Genomic DNA, 19250 nt, shown 5'->3' with positions numbered 1-19250 from the left:
TGTTAATAGGAGTGGTTATGTGAGGAGATGTACATCTTTCTCGTAATACTACTCCTTCTTCCTCTCAATCTACTCTCATACCCCGCTAGCTCTCACCATCTTCAAAGGTGTGTGAGGTCTTGGGTCTGAGACCGTGAGGGAATTGATGTTGTGTTTAATAAGTGTTTTGCTTAGTGCTTGAAGTTTCCATCTTCATTGCACTAGCTAGTATTGAAGGAACACAAAGAACTGTATTGTAAAATGTCTCTCTTGATGGGAGAAACCATAATACAAAGCCTTTTGGAGGGGGGACCGGCTCCATGAAAATCCGGTCCTCAAATGTTGTCAATAGCTTAATTTCTCCCTCTTTTGAAGTATTGTTCATGCTATCTAACTAGGTGTTGTAATTATTGTTGCTCTCTCCACCCAAGCACTCTTGTTATTCTCATTAGGAATCTATTCTAATGAAATGCTCACTATGTTGATGCTATTTTTTGCTACACACAAGTTACTAGACCATTAAATGTTACATAGTTTGCCCAAAAGGTGAAGTGGCGGAAGGTCGCCTATCGATTCGTGCGGCGCATGTGAGTGCTACCAGTCCACTTCGACAACCCCGAAGCAGAAGTGGTAAGAAGGTTCCCATGCCCTAAAGAGGAGTGGTTTGGATACTGTCCTCACCGCTGCTTTGGAGGGCGGGTAGAGGGTCTTCCTCCTCTTCCCGTACAGCTTATCCTGAAGAAACTCTCTACCACGGGTGAAACCTAGTGGGCTGGAGACGAGTTACAACTAAATGGAGTGGAGTTCATGCAACAAGCCAACTACTGTAATTACTTGCAGCTGCTGCTAGCTAAAAGGCTAGGAGTTGTCAAATGCGTCGCCATCACTCCATACATGCTGAGCGACGAAGGGAAAGTGGAGCCTATGAAGGGCGATGACCTCCTGTGGATGTGCCGACTTGTCAACACCGGCATGATAAGAGTGTAAGTGCTCTACACTCTGTTCATCATGGATAACGGACCAAGAGCCAAGCAGTTAAGGTTTCTGCAACACATGCATGTGAATATTTATGTAGATAGAAAAATCTTCTATCAACAAAAGATTGTGTATTTTTTTGGTGCTACGGTGCTAGGAGAAATCCTTAGCTCCCCATACCCTATTATTCTCCCCGTGTTGGATTACCACCACTCTTTCAATGTTTCCATTTGTATTCTATTTTAAATCTATCCACCCAACCCTGTAAGAAAGCCGTTATGAGCCGCTGATGTCATTTGTGATAATAATAATAATAAAAGTTTATAATTTATTGCTCATTGAGTTACTACCATGGCAAGTGTCTCTTTTTCCATATTCCGTGGAGAAAAGGGAGAAGACAGCCCCACCGATTTTTTGGATGACTTTGACATCGCTTGTGTGGTTTCCCACAAGGATGATGATGCCTCACGGCTACAAATTTTTCCTCTACTAATGAAAGTAGAGGCCAAGTCTTGGTACAATGCTTTGTCCCAAGCTACCAAGAATGCATGGACGTACTACGTGCTACCTTTGTGAAGAGGTTTTGTGGAGGCATAACCTTAGAAAAGTTATGGCAGTTGCTGACGAAGTTAAAACAGGGAGATCTTCTAGAGTATGCCACTTACAAATCCAAGTTTTTGGATTTGTGGGAGCAATGGATTGCCTCACTGGAGGAAGGTGAAGGAGTGCCTAATTTCTTGAAGAAGGACCGTTTCATTGTTATCGTGTGGTCGCTTAAAGAGAAGGTAAAGGGGAGATTCCCTGCAACGTATGAGTTGGTAGTGGAAGTAGCCCGCCTTAAAGACAAGAAGATACACATGCAAGCAAGAGTCAACGAGTCAAAGGAATCAAGCTCAGTTCGACTAACCCCAGTGACTGCAACAGCCGCTCAGAGAACCCAACCACAAGAGGCATCAGAAGAGTAGCAAGACCTGTTAAGTTGCATCACTACTCAGCTTGAGAATCTATCTGCGCATTTGGTACAACAAGGGTATGCACAAAACTGCAATTAGAAGCAAGGGAGAGGACCATAGGAAAAACTAGGAGTACTACTGCTACAACTGTGGGGAGGATGGCCATGGCATGTATTAATGTCCTCATCCTAAAAGGCAGAACTTCAATAGAGAAGGAAGGTAGAATCAGATTTCTCCACCAAGGGTGAGGCCACCGCCACCTAGGCAACCAATCCCACCTATTCAAAGCCCGCCACCAGTCATGCAACCACAGCCGGTCTCGCCAGTTCAAGTCCTATTTCCACCAATGCAACTACTGCCACAATCACCACTTACACTCATCTTACGCCCACCACCAATTAGCAGCCGCACACTAAGCTTCATTGGTCTTGCAACTCCTGCATCCAACCCAGTTGTTTCAGATATATTTATCGTATTATTATCAAAATTAAGTACATCATGTTCTATTTCTTGTTCGTTCACTATATGTATCAAAGATATGATCTTGAATCTGATACCAGGGAAGTTACCTTCTTTTAATAGAAACTGTGTGATTAATGTTTTAATGCGTACTGTTCTTTTGAATCCATTTGAAGTAAACATAAAGCTCAGTTGTTGTAAATCATTAAATGATGTAACTACACATGAAGCATTATAAATGATGGGTAAGATCTGTGACACACGTACTTTGTATGCTAACTGTGCAGGGCGATTGCTGGTTGCTTGTATGAATGATACTTGGTGTCGTGGTAGTGCGTCTTTTTTCCATGCTATTTACGTAGTGTATTCTCCAATGAAAGGTCTTTGTAGAATTATTTTTGTACTCAAATATTGAGAGCCAAACTTCGTATGAGTTGGTTTAACTAAAATGATATCCAATGGATACATTATAAAGGGGTCCTCAGGGGACAAAGGTCTATTGTGATTCATGCATTTTTCAATATATATATTATTTATGAATAGAAGATCATCCATATATCAATTAGAGTGTATGAAAGCTAAAAGCATATCATACTTTTTTAGTCTAGATAATTTTTTAACATATTCTAGCTCAAACCAAGCAAGGTATAGATTGCACCATAAAGGAGAACATGAGTATCCCATTGGGATTTCCTTAGTTTGTCGATTTATATCATACCCTAACCTTGAGAAAGAATTGTCTAACACAAAGATACTTAAAGCCTCAAAGAATTCAAAGGACCACTTCACTTATGAATTTATTTTTGTAAGGGTGATTTTTCTAGATGGTTTAAACCCTTTATAACCTTGACCAGTTATTAATCTTTTAATGTTTCTCAATGACTCCATCAGGCTATGCTTCCCATGGTGAGGAATTGCTTCATAACAAGCTTTAAAATATCATATGTATGAATAAAATAAATCAATTTAGGAAGGTTTATCAAAGCTTCGTACTGGTTGTTAATGATCCAGTATGCGTTTGTATTCACCTTTGAGAATGTTTGAAGGTTTTTTTCAAAGTTCTCAATATATTCAATAAGCCCAATAGATAAACCATGTAAAAACTTAGTGATCATACTAGCCACAGGGGAGAACACACAATCATGGGCATTTGTTATCCAGTGAAACTCTGCCTTGTGAATTTTATAATTTCCCATAATGTAGGGAAGACACCTCTATCATGAGAAGGTAAATCCTTGCATTATGTATTAATGAGTGAGATGATGGTATTAGTGCATTTGTTTATAGGCATGAACTCTGAAAAATTCAATATGTTCTTTGCATGCAGTCTAATGATTCGTTTACAAATAAAGACAAGATTTTGGGCCAATTTGTCCAAACCACATATAAAAATGTGTTTTTGGATAAATTTGATTTTGTCTAAGATCTCCTTTTCCATCAAGCAGGAGAGTAGGAATTGTGTCCCAATAGGAGGGATATAAATCCTTTTATCATCGGAGTATCCAAACCGTGTGAGAGATACAATCCAACCAACCTGAAGGATGTTATCAGAGATAAATTTGTAAATAGTGTAGAATCAAGGAAAGTTCAATATATGGTAGTTGTCTGACCAAGGACAAATCAGGAAATAAAGAGAGGGATTAAATTTGTTATCCCCTCTTAGAGAACCATATATTGACACTTGACCAAAATAGATAAGACATAAAGGACAGTAGACAATATACAAAGACAAAATCGTCAGAAGCCAAAAAAATTATAATTTATGCTGGTACATCCCGTTCTGGTAGGAGACTAATTGAGTCTCAGAATCCATGAAAGAATAGACCGATACCTGCCACCATCCAACACAAGCAACAAGTTAGAACATGGGCAACCTTGATGGGAAGACAGGTATCCAAACAGTCTATTCTGCTTGTTATTGTTGTCCCATAGCCTTAAACCCCTTCCCTCTCCTTATATGCATTTAGAGGGAGTTTTTTCTTTGCTTCTCTATCAGTCATGATCCGTTTTTTAACACTATTTTCGACAATAGGTTTATTGGTATACTTTCTTCTATCGTAATTTCAACTGGTACACTGGTTGTTTCTGGTTTGATGATGAAGATTGATTTGCATCCTTCCAAAAAATCACGTATGGTAGAGGGACGTGGCTTTCCATTGGATAAGTAGCATCTCTTGCAAGTTTTTGGGCTCACATTCTCAAAGGATAGTATATCCCCCAAAGTTTTTCTTTCGATAGAAAGCATCACACCCTGTAGTACAATCTCATAAACCAGATCTTGTCTATTAGTGGTCTATGCTAGATGCTAGCTTCTAAGAGTAGCTGGAGAAAACTCAGGCGGAAAGCAACATTTGCATAGTGATTACATGTGAAATTGGAAAATCTACCCCCCAAAAAGAGAGAGATAGAGAAAGAAAGAGACATAGAGAGAAAAAAATTAAAAGCGGAGCTTCATTTTGGGGTTATATAAAGGATAAGATATATATTACTTGTATTTTGCCAAAATTTTGGCAGAGTTTTGTTTCTAAATAAACCCATTTTTCAAAAAGTAGACCAGCCCTCCTTTTGTAGGAGCCTCACATGAGGATTTTGTTTTAAATGATAAATCTAGAACTACCCAACCAAGTATGAAGTGCAATGAAGATGGAAACTTCAAGCACTAAGCAAAAAACTTATTAAACACAACATCAATTCCCTCACGGTCTCAGACCCAAGACCTCACACACCTTCGAAGATGGTGAGAGCTAGCGGGGTATGAGAGTAGATTGAGAGGAAGGAGTAGTCTTATGAGAAATATGTACATCTCCTCACATAATCACTCCTATTAGCATAGCTTAGCTTAGTAATTAGCATGTTAGAGGATATGAGCATGCATTGAAGCTTGGCTCTTGGTTGGGTTTGCATCACAAAGCCAAGAGTTGTTGGTGTAGGCCTCCCTTCTCACAAGCTTGGAGTAGGTGATAAGCTTTCCATTAAAGCTTGAGAAGAGAGAGAGAGTCTTCTTACTCCACACATAGACTAGTGTGAGTGTGTAATGCAATAATGCCTTGAGAAAATGAGCCCCCTCTCTCTCTTGGTCGACCCCTCTTGCTATTTTCTCATGTAGACACCCCATAGGACCTCCCCAGGATTAGCCAATAGGATTTCAAGAGCATAAGTGATAGCCTTCTGATAGTGTCCCCCTTTCCCTATCGTGAGAGCTTTAGGTAATTAATTAATGCAACTAAACTCTCATTGGACCCCTTTGTCTTTTGGCCAATAGGAATCAGGCAAGCCATTGGGCCGCTGAATGCTCATTGGACCCCTTGGGAGATTGTCCAGTAGTCTTCTAGAGAGCTTAATTCTTATTGGTTATTTTATTAAGTGTTTTTAAATTAATCAAACTAGATTTACTCTAGCCTAATTCTCATTGGTCCACCTCCATGGCCATCCAATAGGATTTGAGTACACCTTGTGGGCATCTGGGCTAGGGAGCTGACATGTGTCCCTCATTCCCTTTGTGTAAAGGGAGCTTGTATGTGTGTGTGTGTGTGTGTTTCTCTCTCATCCCCTACTTGCAAGGCGTGCCCCCTCCTATGTAGGGATTATGAAGGCTTTTTGGGACACACACAAAGCATCCAATTTCCCTGGTGTTTGGCCTTTGGACACAACCTTTGAATTTTGGAACCTTAGCATTTTGGAAGTCTTAATGGGCTGAACCTTAGGGTCTTTTTAGCCCATTGTTGCACCTTGGTCTTTTGCATATGGCCCCCCTTTGGATCCCTATTTTCCCTCCTTTGGATCCCTCCTATGGCTTGTCTGCCAGCTTAACCAATATTCTAGCTTTTTCTCCCTTGGAACTTCCCCATATTAAATGATCAGTTTAACATGAGAAAATCATTTAGGAGAATTAGATATTAGTTATTATGACAAACTAGGCACGATTCTGCTCCTCAAACTTGCCAGCACTCATGTGGCCAGGTGCAGCTTCTTCCCTTAGGGTCATGTGTTTCAGGACTGGCTAGCCTCTCCTTTCCTTTGGCTCGAGCAACCCCTTTTGGGCACTTAGGAGCAGAGGCTATACCTTTACTTGTAGATTCTTTAGGAAATAGAGGCCTTATCAAATTTTTTTCCTCCCTTGATATGGATGACCTCCTCATGGTGGATATTGATTTAGATGATTATTGCCTCTTCGTTACCTTCATTGTTGGCATTCATTGATTGTGTGCTTTGGTCGATAGCAGTGACGACATTTCATAGCCCTCCCACTTGATGCTCTTGATTTACGGTTAGCACGAGCAATGCGAGATGGCATTTCGTAGCCCTCCCACTTGATGCGCTTGATTTGCGGTTAGCACGAGCAATGCGAGATGGGGAGCTTACGTCTTGGATATTGACGACACTATAGCTTGGCAGTAGTATTTCAATGAAGGCGGTTAGTGTTTCTTCAATCTCCTCTTCCTCTGTTCTCCAATTGGAGAATTCTTTCAGCCATTCATCCGTGATTGATGACGTGCATCATTTCAGTCTTGTAAATTTAAGGTTTTTAAGAAGCCCGTCCTCAGTGGGGGCACCAAACGACGAGCGCCAAGCGTGAAACGGACCCCGATGGCCTCAATGCTAGGACTGTGCACACCCAGCTAGCCACGAGAAATGAACATGGGGCACCACCTAGCTTTGAGCGGCTAGGACACAGACAACGGTGATTTTAAATAGCACAAACACTGCACACCGAGAGAGAGAGAGATAGATAGATAGATAGATTTTATTATCTTCCTCGGAGGTCAAATATGACCTATGGGACCAAAATTACATGTGATGTAGTATGTGTATGGCTGATGAGTGACTCTCGATGCTCCAAAATTGTAGTGATGAGAGTCGCAATGGAGAGCCCACACTTTGGCTGGGAGAGGAAAGTGTGTAGGTCTAAGTTATGGCTGAAAATGTGAGAGAAGCAAGTTTGGATGTGATCAAAAGCTGAGCACTCTAGTAGTGTGTGGTACTCAGACTCTCGAACTTGCAGTGAGCATAATGTGCACAATCGATTTGACTCTTCTCCATTGCCCCAATGCCCTATCTCGCATCGAAGGAAATGGGAGCTAAGCCCAATTGCTGCGATAGTGCGTATCGCGGACAAGGGAATAGGCTCAAGCATGTAAGTGTGAGTACGGTTTCCTCTCTCAGCGAAGAACATGGTTTTGTAGTTGGGGGCAATATAGGTGGTGTAATGTATGAAGCGTGACCCACCGGATTTCTCCCAAGCCGTAATACATTGGCGTTGTAGAAAAGCTTCATTTACTTGAGAGTCAATTGAAGCATCATGTAGCAAGTGTAATGCATCCCATCTCCCAAACCACTTCTTTATGTCTTGCATCCATCCTGTGCTCAAGATCTTGCTTTTATGCGTCTTTTGAACTTTTTTGCTTGCTTCCCATGCAATTGTAGGAAGTCGATGTGAGGGATTTTGACGCATCTTTATCATGTACTCCACAACCCTTTCCATGCCCATAACCTCAATTGGAAGAGATCCCGACTCAAGAAGTAGGAGCATATATGGTGTTTGTGTCTTAACTTGGAGAAAGTTTGTAAGAAAATGCTTTTGGACATTCTCAAACTCTTTCCAAGTAGACTTTGAGATGCTCCCTCCCCACACTTCAACTCCATAAAGAAGAACCGGTGTCACCAATGCATCAAAAAGATACTTCTTGAGAACCCAACACTTGATGTTTCCCGCATTACACATGTTCTCAAATGCATAATATGCTCTCTTTCCCGCTTCCAAATGACGCATAGAACATTCATGCCACTTGTGATTGGATGGAACCTCAAGGCCAAGGTACTTAAAGCTCTCAACAACTTCAAGCGTCTCATTATTGTACACAATGCATGGCTTCTCCTTATGGTTGGTTTTCACAAGCATAACCTTTGTTTTGGATTCATTTACAATCAGCCCACTATGCAAGCAAAAGTTCTCAAGGACAACCATAAGCTTTTGTGCATCTTCTAAAGTGTGTGCTAGTAGCACTACATCACCCGCATACAACAAAAGCATGATTACCGCATTGCAAATAGTGACCTCTTCAATGGCTTCTTCTTGCATAAAGTCAAGTACCATTTGTTCCAATTGATCGATGCATAGACCAAAGAGAGTTGGTGACAATGGACATCCTTGTTTAACCCCAATAGTGCTTACAAAAATTTCTGAAATTTCTCTTCCCATGCGCAATTGACAAATCACCTTCTCATAGATTCGAGAAACCGCAAGCATAAACTCACTTGGCACTTGGAGTTCTTCCATCCTTCTCCACAAATTGTTACGTGGAATCATATCAAAGGCTTTCTTAAAGTCCACAAAACAACAATACAATCACTTGCCTTTCAACCGACTTTCCTCCATGAGAACACGAAGAGTGACAAGATGATCAATGGTGCTATGGCATCGACGAAAACCCGCTTGTCCCTTTGCACGCTTGTCATTCTCTTCAGCCCAATCACTCAATTTCATCTCCATTATGCACCCAAACAACTTTGCCATAAGAGACCCAATCATTATAGTCCGGTAGTTGCTTACATTCTTTACATCCCCTCCTTTATGCAAAGGCTTAACCCAATTAGTACTCCAATCATAAGGCATACCATGTTGAAGTGCAAGGTTGAACATATCACACATCCACTCATGGGTAAAATCTCCCGTCCATTTGATCATCTCCGCTTGATACCTTGAAGATCTCCCGCTTTGCGAGTGGCCAACTTTTCAAGCCCACCGCATACATCCTCAATAGTAAAAAAAGACGGAATACATGGGAGTGAACCATAAAATGGCATTTTTTCAGTATTTGCTTGCTCATATAATTGCCTACAATGTGTGTACATATCCACTAAACTCAAGTTACCAAAATTCTCAACCCGCTTGCCTCTCAAGTTTCTCCAAAATCTTCCACATGCATGTGCCTTTTCTTGGACTTGAAAATTCTTGTTGCTTTACTTCCCATCTTCTTCTCTTCTTTTGAATCAATGCCTTGTATGTATGCTAATGACTTTGATAGTTGTCTTTGTCCATAGTTGCATCAAGCTTTATCAAGGACTTTCGAGCATCTTGACATTCTTTATGAAACCACCTTTTGCGTGATCTATCTTTGTTGATACCATGGAGATGCTTTATGGCAAAGCATTCTTCTGCACAAGAACAAATAGCTTTCTTGAAAGCTTCCCATTTAGTTTCCAATGGTGCATCACATTGAAGCTTTTTCATCCATAATTTTTGCTCAACCATTTCAATGTACATTGGTACCCGTTTGAAATCCATACATAGTGATAACTTCTCTTTCCTTTGGCTGAGATTATCATGCTTAGTTGCTTCTCCATATGAAAGGTCAATACATAAGGTGCGATGGTCGGATTCCGGGGTCCATTGACCAAACATAAAACTCTTTATGCGATACATTATGGCTTCGGAGAGTAGCATATAGTCAATCACACTATCCCCATTATTTCTCCTACATGTAAATCCATTGGTTCCACTCCACAAAGATACACCATTGGCAATGAGCATACCCGTGCTATTACACATGTGTAAAAGTAACTTTCCATAGTGATCCGACTCTTTCTCATCCATTGAAGTACGATCATACAAGTGAACTTCCTCCAACTCCCTTGAAATGTATGGCATATCAAATTGTTGAGTATCATGTTGCAATGTTTTTGTGCGAGCATTCATATCCCCAAATACAATAACATCACCTTCACCTTTGTAATAAGCAATGTCCTCTTCCAAATCAAAAAATGGTTGATCTCTATCCATGCAAGCATAAAAGGGAGAATCATGATGAGGAATGTAGCAACCGGCTACAAAAATGGGTGCTCTTTTTGGTGTCATAATTTTCAGCCATGCATAACGTTTGTACTTGTCATCTTTCACAATTGATAGAAAATCTTCCAATCCTTTCTTAACCATACATGCTAACCCTCCTTGTCCTCTTCTTTGCTTGAGATTCTTTGACCACATCAATGAATGTACATTTTAATCCTCCAAACCGTTAATCCTCTGTGTATCATGGTCCCAAGTTTCAACAAGAAGTACAACATCGGCTTTGCTTGTTAGTTCATCAATGCCAACCCCCGCATTCCATGGGTATCCATTACAATTCCAAAAGCATATTTTCAATTGTAACTCGGTCTCATAGGTCACGCATCCCTATTTGCTTGAGAGACTTGCCTCCTCCTTGGGCACATTTTCTTCATGAGAGATCTCCTTGTTTTTATTATTCTTTTCCTCATATGCCTTGCGACGCATATTTTGTTGCTTAATAGTGCGATCTTCACATACAAAACATTTTGTATCCCTCAAATAGATCCAACTATTATCAAGGATAATCTTTCGCTTGGTCTCATCCGGCATGGTGTATACAATTGGCCGTTCTCCCGAGCGAGGAGCTCCTTGCTTCCCCACTCTATGTGCTCCATAGACCATAACTCTGGACATGCCAAAGTGGGTTTTGAAGAAATCTTCAATAACAATGGCAAGAGAAGGAGGTGTCTCTAACTTCTCTTCGGGAATTCCACGAATAACAATGTTCTTGGAACGTCGCTCCCGTTCCTTCAACTCCTCCACATCCACATTCTCAACATTCTTTGTTTGAACCATAGCTTGCATGAGTGAGGAATTAGAAACCACATTGCTACCACATACATCAGTCCAAGACTTGTTTGTGCATACATTTTTTATGTCGCATACATCCCAGCTCATAGTGTCGAATTTCTCCTCTTTCAATACATGGTCATGCTCTACTTTGCTCATCCGCTCTTTCAAAGCATTCAAGTCCACAAGAGAGCGTTTACATTCCTTGACTTCCTCTTCAAGTTGCATCAAACATGTTGTTTGCATCTCAAGTGTCCTCTTGAGATTCTCATTCTCAACCACAAGTACCCTTAGTGTGCCATTCTCCATTGCAAGTGCTCGTAAGTCTTCGCCTTGTTTGTTTACGGTCTCTTGCAATAATACCAAGTACGCCATGATCATGGTTTCCGATGTCGTTGGTTGGGTGGTTGTGTTGCTATCTCCACACTTAGGAGATTTTGGATCATTTTCCACAATGGTTGTGGACCTTGTTGAAGAAGAAGAACCCTTGCGAGTGCCGGAAGACATTGTATGTAAAATAGGAGATGAGAATCAATTTTGTTGAACCTGATCACTTCGGAAATGCTGCTACAGAAATGCCTTTCATAACTCTGAAAATTTCTGTCTTTACATCAATGCGTAGAGGACTTTGTGCTCTTTGATTAAGGCTATAGATCACCCAAATCGGAGTTCGGATGAAGAAGTTATGATCAAAAGAGTGGACTGCTGTCTACTAGGTCAAAAAACGGCTGCGTTTTTAGAGAGAGAGAGAGAGAGAGAGAGAGAGAGAGAGAGAGAGAGAGAGAGAGAGAGAGAGAGAGAGACGTAGATGATAAAAACCCCTCGGGATGTGAGGGAAACTTGATTCAATGCAATATTTACAGAAACCTTAGCTTCGGCGAGATGGCGACTATGGTGATAGAGAGAGGGAGAGAGAGATAGAGGGAGATAGTGAGCCTATACTGTGTTCTGTAGAGGTGATTCCATAAGCACATAGATCCTACTCTCGTGTGTGCGTGGTGACCCTTGGAGTCAAGGTGTGGACATGGCTTCCTTCTCATAGTGATAGCTTTCCCAAACCCCAATCCTCAGGTACCGCCCAAGATGTTACACCACTCTCCCAGAGTGTTCTCCCAAAATGCTGCCCCAAAATCCCCTCTCCCTCCTTTCCAAGTGTTGCAAGTGCCTTCCCCTTGATAGTGACCTCTCAGTGCCCTTTTATAGGTGCAGGCTGCATTACTTTAGGATAATCTAATTAGGTTAGAGCCCTAATCAGGAGAGACAAAGCAAGGAGTTGGGTCCCAGATGGTTGACCCTTGCCTTGTCTTATGAAAATTTAAAAATGATATCTCCTAGGTGGGCCTTGGTGACCATCACCTAGAGAGAGGTGGCAATTTACAATGGGTTTTTATACAAGATTTTTGGCTTGAAATCGGAAAATAATAATAGCCTAACGGATGTTACTACGGAGATGCATCATGGGCGAGATGCCGACGAATGGCGGGCTTCATTGGCGCGTCGGTGAAGTGCGTTTGCCAGTTTTTGGGGTCGATCGGGGCATGCCTTCGGCGTCTTTTCTTGATTTGATGTTTCCATTGCATGACTTGGCCGTCCTTCTTCTTTGGTGTTGGGCATCGATGTCGAATTCCTTCGTTTTTTTAACCTTTTTTGTGGGTGCGTATGGCATGCATATACTATGTGTTTATGTGTGTGCGTGTAGGTGTGTGTGCTCATGTATATGAGTGCGTATGTTTGTGAGTGTGTAAATGCATGTGTGTACTGTTTGTAATCATGTGAGGGTGTAAGCATTGTGAGTGTGTGCACATATGTATGTGGGGGTTGTGTGTGTGTGTATGGTCGGCAAGAGTGTGTATGTGTGTGAACGAGAGAGAGAAAAGTCTATTTAATATATATATATATATATATTTAACGTGCTTGGCTTGTTCGGCTACACAGAACGAGGGTGAGAGAGAGAGTGTACGTGAGGATGTGAGAGGAGTTTGAGGGGTATGGGGAGTGTGTGTGTGAGTGTGTAGAGAGAGAGAAAAAAAGAATCTCTATGCTGGCGGGTCCACGACACAAGAAGGAGAGAGAGAGAGTGAGTGTGAGCGAGAGAGAGGGGATGGCGAGGGAGGAAGAGGGTGAGGGAGTTGGGGGGAGAGAGAGTATGTGAGTGTGTGGCGCTAGAGTGTATGTGTGTGTGTATAGAGAGAGAGAAGAATCAACTTTTTGCTGCACCCGCATGCGATTGAACGAGGGGGAGAGAGAGATGCCAAGTCAAAGGGAACGAGGGAAGAGAGAGAGAGAGAGAGAGAGAGAGAGAGAGAGAGAGAGAGAGAGAAGGTGAGGGGTAGAGATGAGAGAGAGAGGGTTGGTTGGCAGACTAGGGAGAGTGGGTGATGGAGAGATAAGGGGGAGTGGATGAGGGAATGAGAGAGTAGGGAAGAGGCCCGTAGTGGTTTGGCAAACAAGAGGGGTAGAGAGGGGCTTGGTGAGGACGGGAGCGGGTGGACAAGAGGGGAGAGAGAGAGAGAGGACGGAATGAGAGTGTGAGTGCGTGTGAATAATGAAAGAGAGAGAGGGAGACTCTTGTCCCTTTGATGGTGCCCCTTGAGAGAGTGAAGACTTGTTTTATGCGCCCATTGGGCTTGGTGCACAGGAACAAGGGAGAGAGAGAGAGTGATAGTGGGTTGGCAGAGCCAAGCAGGAGAGAGAGAGCTTGTCCTCTAGTGATAATGGAGGAGTGTGGCCAAGCTAAGAGTTGGGGCGGCCCCTGTGGCTGCTAGGTCAAGGGGAAACCAGTGCCGGCAGTAATGGAGCTAGAAAGAAACATTTATTTTAATTTTTCATGCTTCCCAAATAAGGTCAGTTCCTGCGGTTGCGGCTCTGAAAGTCGGGGCTAATGAATGGACAGTGACGGGCCATGGCCAGGGGTGCCTTCAGAGCTGGGCCACATGGGCCGTGGTGGGGGAGCAAAGAGAGAGAGAATTCGTGGCTCACCGATTGACTGGGGAAGTTTCGAGCCCTCCGAAGGTGTTGCCGTGCTTTGAGCCGAGGAAAGATAAACTTTTTTTTTTCTTGATTTTCGAAAACCGGCTATCACCACCTTTGCTTGAAGGAAACATTGAAACCCCATAGGAATACCAAGTAGTCTCAAGATGTACATTCCCAATAGAATTGCAACTAGTATCTGTGATACATTGGGGGATACATCCAGTAGAAGACTTAACACCAATTTTGGAGTGATTAATGGCAGAGCCACTTGCCAGGCAGACTATATCAAGGCATTGCCGAAAACACTCAATTGAGGGTTCTCGGTTGATAATTGATGACATCAACAAATTGTTGTAGACAAGATTGTGTTTGGCACCAGGAATTTCAATGCCGTTTAGCTGACCCTCTTCCATAGCTGATCTTACAAGCCAGCCAAGGGCATTTAAGCAAATTGCATATAGCAAAGGAGAAATGGTGAAACCCTGTCTAATAGATCTCTGAAGGATAATAGCATCTGTCAAATCTCCATTGATTGCTAGTTTTTCAAAAGCATTGCCAAACAGATGCTGTACAAACTTGGTAAAGCTTTTACACACAAGGTAAGCCAAGCCTCAAGAGGCAGCAAGGAAACATGTCAAGCCCCTACCCATGTTACCCTCATGAAGTGCCTGAATCCTATTGGATAGGCTTAAAAGGGGTCCAATGAGCATTTAGATTAATTAATTAATTATCTAAGCAATTATCAAGCCTCTCTCTCAAAAGGGGAAAGAAGGAAACTTGTCCAAAACCTACACTTATTGCTTGATATGCCTCTTGCATGTGATTGGCAAGGCATGGAGGGGTCCAATGAGCTTCAAGCATGAGCTACAAGGGAGGGTTGGGTATATTCCCTCACACTCTCTCTCATGTGCTCTCATTCTTCACTTGGTGAAGTGCAAGAACTCCATCTCCTTCTCCAAGCTTGTTGAGAAGTTGAGAGCCTACACCAACACTCTTGGCTATGGAATGCAAATCCAACCAAGAGCCATGCTTCGATGCTTAAGCTTTCCATCTTCTCCATCTTCACTCTTTGCTATTATGTATGCTAGCGAGAAGAGTGATGATAAGTGAGGAACTATTTATTTCTCCTATGTGAAGCCTTGGGATTGAGGCTTGGGATAGTTAATGCTTTTTGCAAAGTTTATGGTATTCTCATGATGTGTGAAGCTTTCCATCTTCATTGCATCACCTAGGTCACAAGGAACACAAAGATTGTATTGTACCAGGTCTTGATGGGAGAACGTATAATACAAAAGCCTATTGGAGGGGAGACCGACTCCACATAAATTCGGTCCTCAACTGTTTTCAAGTTCTAAAAACTCCCTCTCTTACAAAAGTATTGTTTAATGCCAAGTTAATTAAGAACTATGAATATGTTGATGTCATCAATTAATTTCACCCCCTATGTTCTCAAAGTAGTCTCACAAAAATGCTCTCTTTAATTCTCCTAATTCCCCTATTCTCAAAGTTCATAGGCCATTTCCATTACATTGGTATTAGAGCATTTGATTTCTCTTTTTTTGCTTAAGAAGAGAGGTCCTTAAGTAGACTATTAATGGTTGATTTTGTTAATTATATTAGGGTAAGTGGGACTGGATCTATTATCGGTTTTGTTGAGCCGACTACGTGCGATATGGTGCACACCTCGGGAGCTTTGGTCTTAATAATGGGGTCTTTTTATTGAGCCATAAGAAGTCTGAAAGGATCTATCCCTTGGCAATTCTGCAATATTAGACCCACTCCACTACTCTCTACTATGATTAACCAATTCAAGCCATGGATGTAGATGCTTAAGTGCTGATTTTCAAAGGGTAAGAGGAGTAGCAACTAAGGTTTTGAATTGAAAAAGAATACACTAAGTAAACACACAAATTCTGTTAACATGGCTGACAATAACCAAGAGAGTAGAATGAACATTGATAGCCTTGACTTTGCACATGAAGGTGCTAATGATGATGCCCCCATGTTTGTCAATTATCTTGATACTAGGTTACAACAAGCTATGGGCAACCCTGCTTTGCAAGCTGAAGTTACTCAACAACTTCGCGCTTATGGGATTTCCCTTCCTCTCCAAGAGGAGAGAGAGCTTAGGAGGCCTCTTGATGAGACTTCCAAAAGAAGACTCTCTCCCATACGAGAGGAGGAATCAAAGAACAAGAAAGTAATGAATCTTTAAGTTCCTCTGAAGATATGGCTCCATGAGCACGGCGATCTAGACGGTCGCCAACTCCTCCCAAGAGTAAACGATCAACCCACAGTCTTTCTCCTCATCACTCAAAAGGGAAGAAAGGAAACAAAGGAAGAAAAGGGCAAGAAAGAGGTTACCCTCTTCTCCTTCTTCACCTTCCTCCTCTTCCGAAGAAAGCTATGCCTATTCTGCTAGAGAATACAAGAGGGGAGGACATCGCAAATCTTACTCTGCATGGCAAAGGTCACAAAAGCTCAAAAAGTTCAAAGAGGGAGGAAAGAGTATCTCTTTTCTCACCTGTGATGGCACCTTTGGTGCTACTGACAAAGTATTGCCTTCATCCAACAATCTGATGCGGCCTTTGGAGAGGAGGGCTTCATGGGGTCCTCCAAGCTACACCATGTAGCTATGCACTTCTAGAGATCGACTCGTCAATGGTGGGCTAGCCTTCATGGCAACAGCGAAGCCCCAAAGACATGGAAAACTCTACAAGTTTCCATCAGGAAGCAATTCCTTGCAAGCGATACAAAGGACAAAGTGCTTACCAAATGGCACAGTTTGAAGCTTCTCTCTCATGAATCTATCCACAAATATGTAGACAAGTTTTGGGATTTACATCTCAAGTCTATTGTCTTTCAAAAAGATAGACTTTGTCGAGCAAAAGCAACAATTCTGTGTGGGATTACCTGAAGAGATGGCCCAGTACATCAACTATCAACGACCTGGTTCTATCACCAAAGTAATCCACCACACCATGGTTGCTTCGCACATCAATTTCCAACAAGGGGCTAGACGGAACGCCAAGCCCATGGAAAACAGAGACAAAAGTGATGCGAAGGGAAAACCAATGTCCAAAATTCATCCCAAGGCAATTCCAACAACAACAACAACAACAACAACAACAACAACAACAACAACAACAACAACAAAAACAACAATTGGTCCAAGGAGAAGGGAGTTTACAAAGGTAAAAATAAACTCTCTCCTGAAGAGCTTGAAGCTTTTCGCAAGGAACATAAATGATTTAAGTGTGGAAAGAAAGGACATGACTATCATTCTTGCCCCAAGAGAAATGCCCGCAATGAGACTCCTAGAGCTTCCACCATCGAAGCTCCAAAAGAGGATGCATTGCAGCTGATAATCCCATGTAGGCCTTGAAGAGTCGCGACACCGGTCCACGGTTGCGAGGGAAATTGCGCACTGACAAAGTGAAGACAGATGTATTCATCCATGACATTGTATTGCCTGCTATTGTTGCCATTATAAACATCTGTAGGGCACATGCCCAAGAGTCATTAAGAACAAATTCAAATGTCGCAGAAGCAAGGATCTCAAAGAAAGAGGATAAAAAAAAGGGAAAATTACCAAAATACCCCTCTAATTTGTGAAAATTCCCAAAATACCCCCGATATTTTGTCATAAATTCCCAACATGCCCTTCAAATTTACCAAAATTCCCAAAATACCCCTGGTTGTGAGAGTAAATTTCTCAAAAAATAATTTTTTTTTGTAGGTCTTCACAAGAAGAGTGATTGTCTATCGTACAAGATGCTAAAACTACAATTTGAGTTGGTTATGTAGGCTTTGGAGATGAATTGCTTCTAGACATAATTGCCTTTTTTGCGATGGTAACTGGTGACAAATTACATGTTGAGCACTCAAAAACGGATCTCAATTGTAAAAAACGAATGAAGATTAGAAAATCTTGAACAATCCAACCAAAATATTTACAAGGGTATTTTGGGAATTTCCTCAAATTAGAGGGGTATTTTGGTAATTTTCCCTAAAAAATATAAGCGGTTGTGATATCGGCCACAAGCGAAGGCTGCAATATTCATCAAAAGGAACAATTCATGGGAAACGTCAGGTTGTCTCCCCGTCAGTACATACTTGTACACCCATGACACCGCAAAAACAGCCGTTATGCCCCCCCTCCCCCCCCCCCCCCCCCCCCCCCCCCAGCTATGAGGGGACCTTCTGTGCACAGCGCCATCAGAAAGCCCGCGGGCACCAGCAATGGGCTTAACAGCAGCAACAGCGGCACCATCACTACCAGTTGCACCACCACCATGCCTGCCCCCACCAAGAGCGTCACAAACCCTACCACCTGACGACATTGGCTTGTGCTTTTGCAGGTGCTGCATCATCCCCCACGGCTTCTCCTCCACTTGCTCCTGCGCTTCAGCTGCTCCCACCTCCCACAATGCTCAGCTGCGGCAAGATTTTCTACTCTACAGCCGGCCCCCTTAGAAATATAACTTTGCTGGTAATTAATTGGAGCGAAGCCGATGGCGCTAAACTTAACACACTCTCTCTCTCTCTCTCTCTGTCTCTCTCTCTCTTTTGGACCATAAAGGACACTTGGATATGAAATCCTTGAACATTATAATTTACAAGACCCTCTATTCACCCTGTGCAAAACCTTTGCTAGCATGACATTTACACGATGAAAGGCAGGTCAGGCGGCAACTCTAACAAAAACTTAACACTATCAATCTTCATCCTTCTATGGACCAAGAAGCCACCACTATGTGTGCAGGAAATTCGCAACCATGATCAAGTCTGGAGTCATGTCTGGCTCGATGTCAAACTCCGTCTCAATGCCATTGGAAAACTGCAAAGACCAGTAGAAAAACTCGCACACTTTTTCCAGAACCGGTGTGCTTATCTCCGGAAGCTTGACTTCCCGTCTCCTTGAAGCCTCCGACGGAAAAGCCTCCGACGGAGCTGAGCATGCTTTTGAGGGTGTTCGAGACGACAGCAGCCTTGCGATCAATGACGAACTTGAACCCCTCTGCACTCACAAGCGTGATAGTGTCCTTCTTCCGCATGGCTATGGCGAAGAAGAAGGCAAGCCCTGCACGAGAGAGAGAGAGAGAGAGAGAGAGAGAGAGAGAGAGAGAGAGAGAGAGAGAGAGAGAGAGAGAGAGAGAGAGAGAGAGAGAGAGAGAGAGGGGATGAGGGGTGTGTGTGTACCTCACAGAGTATCACTCTTTTTCAAAGTGGATGAGAAGGTCCCCTCTCTCTCTCTCCGGCGCGTACTCTTTGAGAGAGTTCAGTTTTTTTAG

The 19250-nt window shown here is 42.5% G+C and overlaps 1 pseudogene; it reads right to left on the bottom strand.

The window, feature by feature from the left end:
- Positions 1 to 18663: 18663 nt before the first annotated feature.
- On the bottom strand, positions 18664 to 19013 carry LOC147457045 (uncharacterized; annotated as a pseudogene).
- Between the last annotated feature and the right edge of the window lie 237 nt (positions 19014 to 19250).

Source organism: Adiantum capillus-veneris, chromosome 5 (genome assembly GCF_014529385.1).
Source record: "Adiantum capillus-veneris isolate H3 chromosome 5, ASM1452938v2, whole genome shotgun sequence".
Lineage (NCBI taxonomy): Eukaryota > Viridiplantae > Streptophyta > Polypodiopsida > Polypodiales > Pteridaceae > Adiantum > Adiantum capillus-veneris.
Note: the sequence above shows the minus strand (reverse complement) of the source record. Positions and strands in the feature narration are given on the sequence as shown.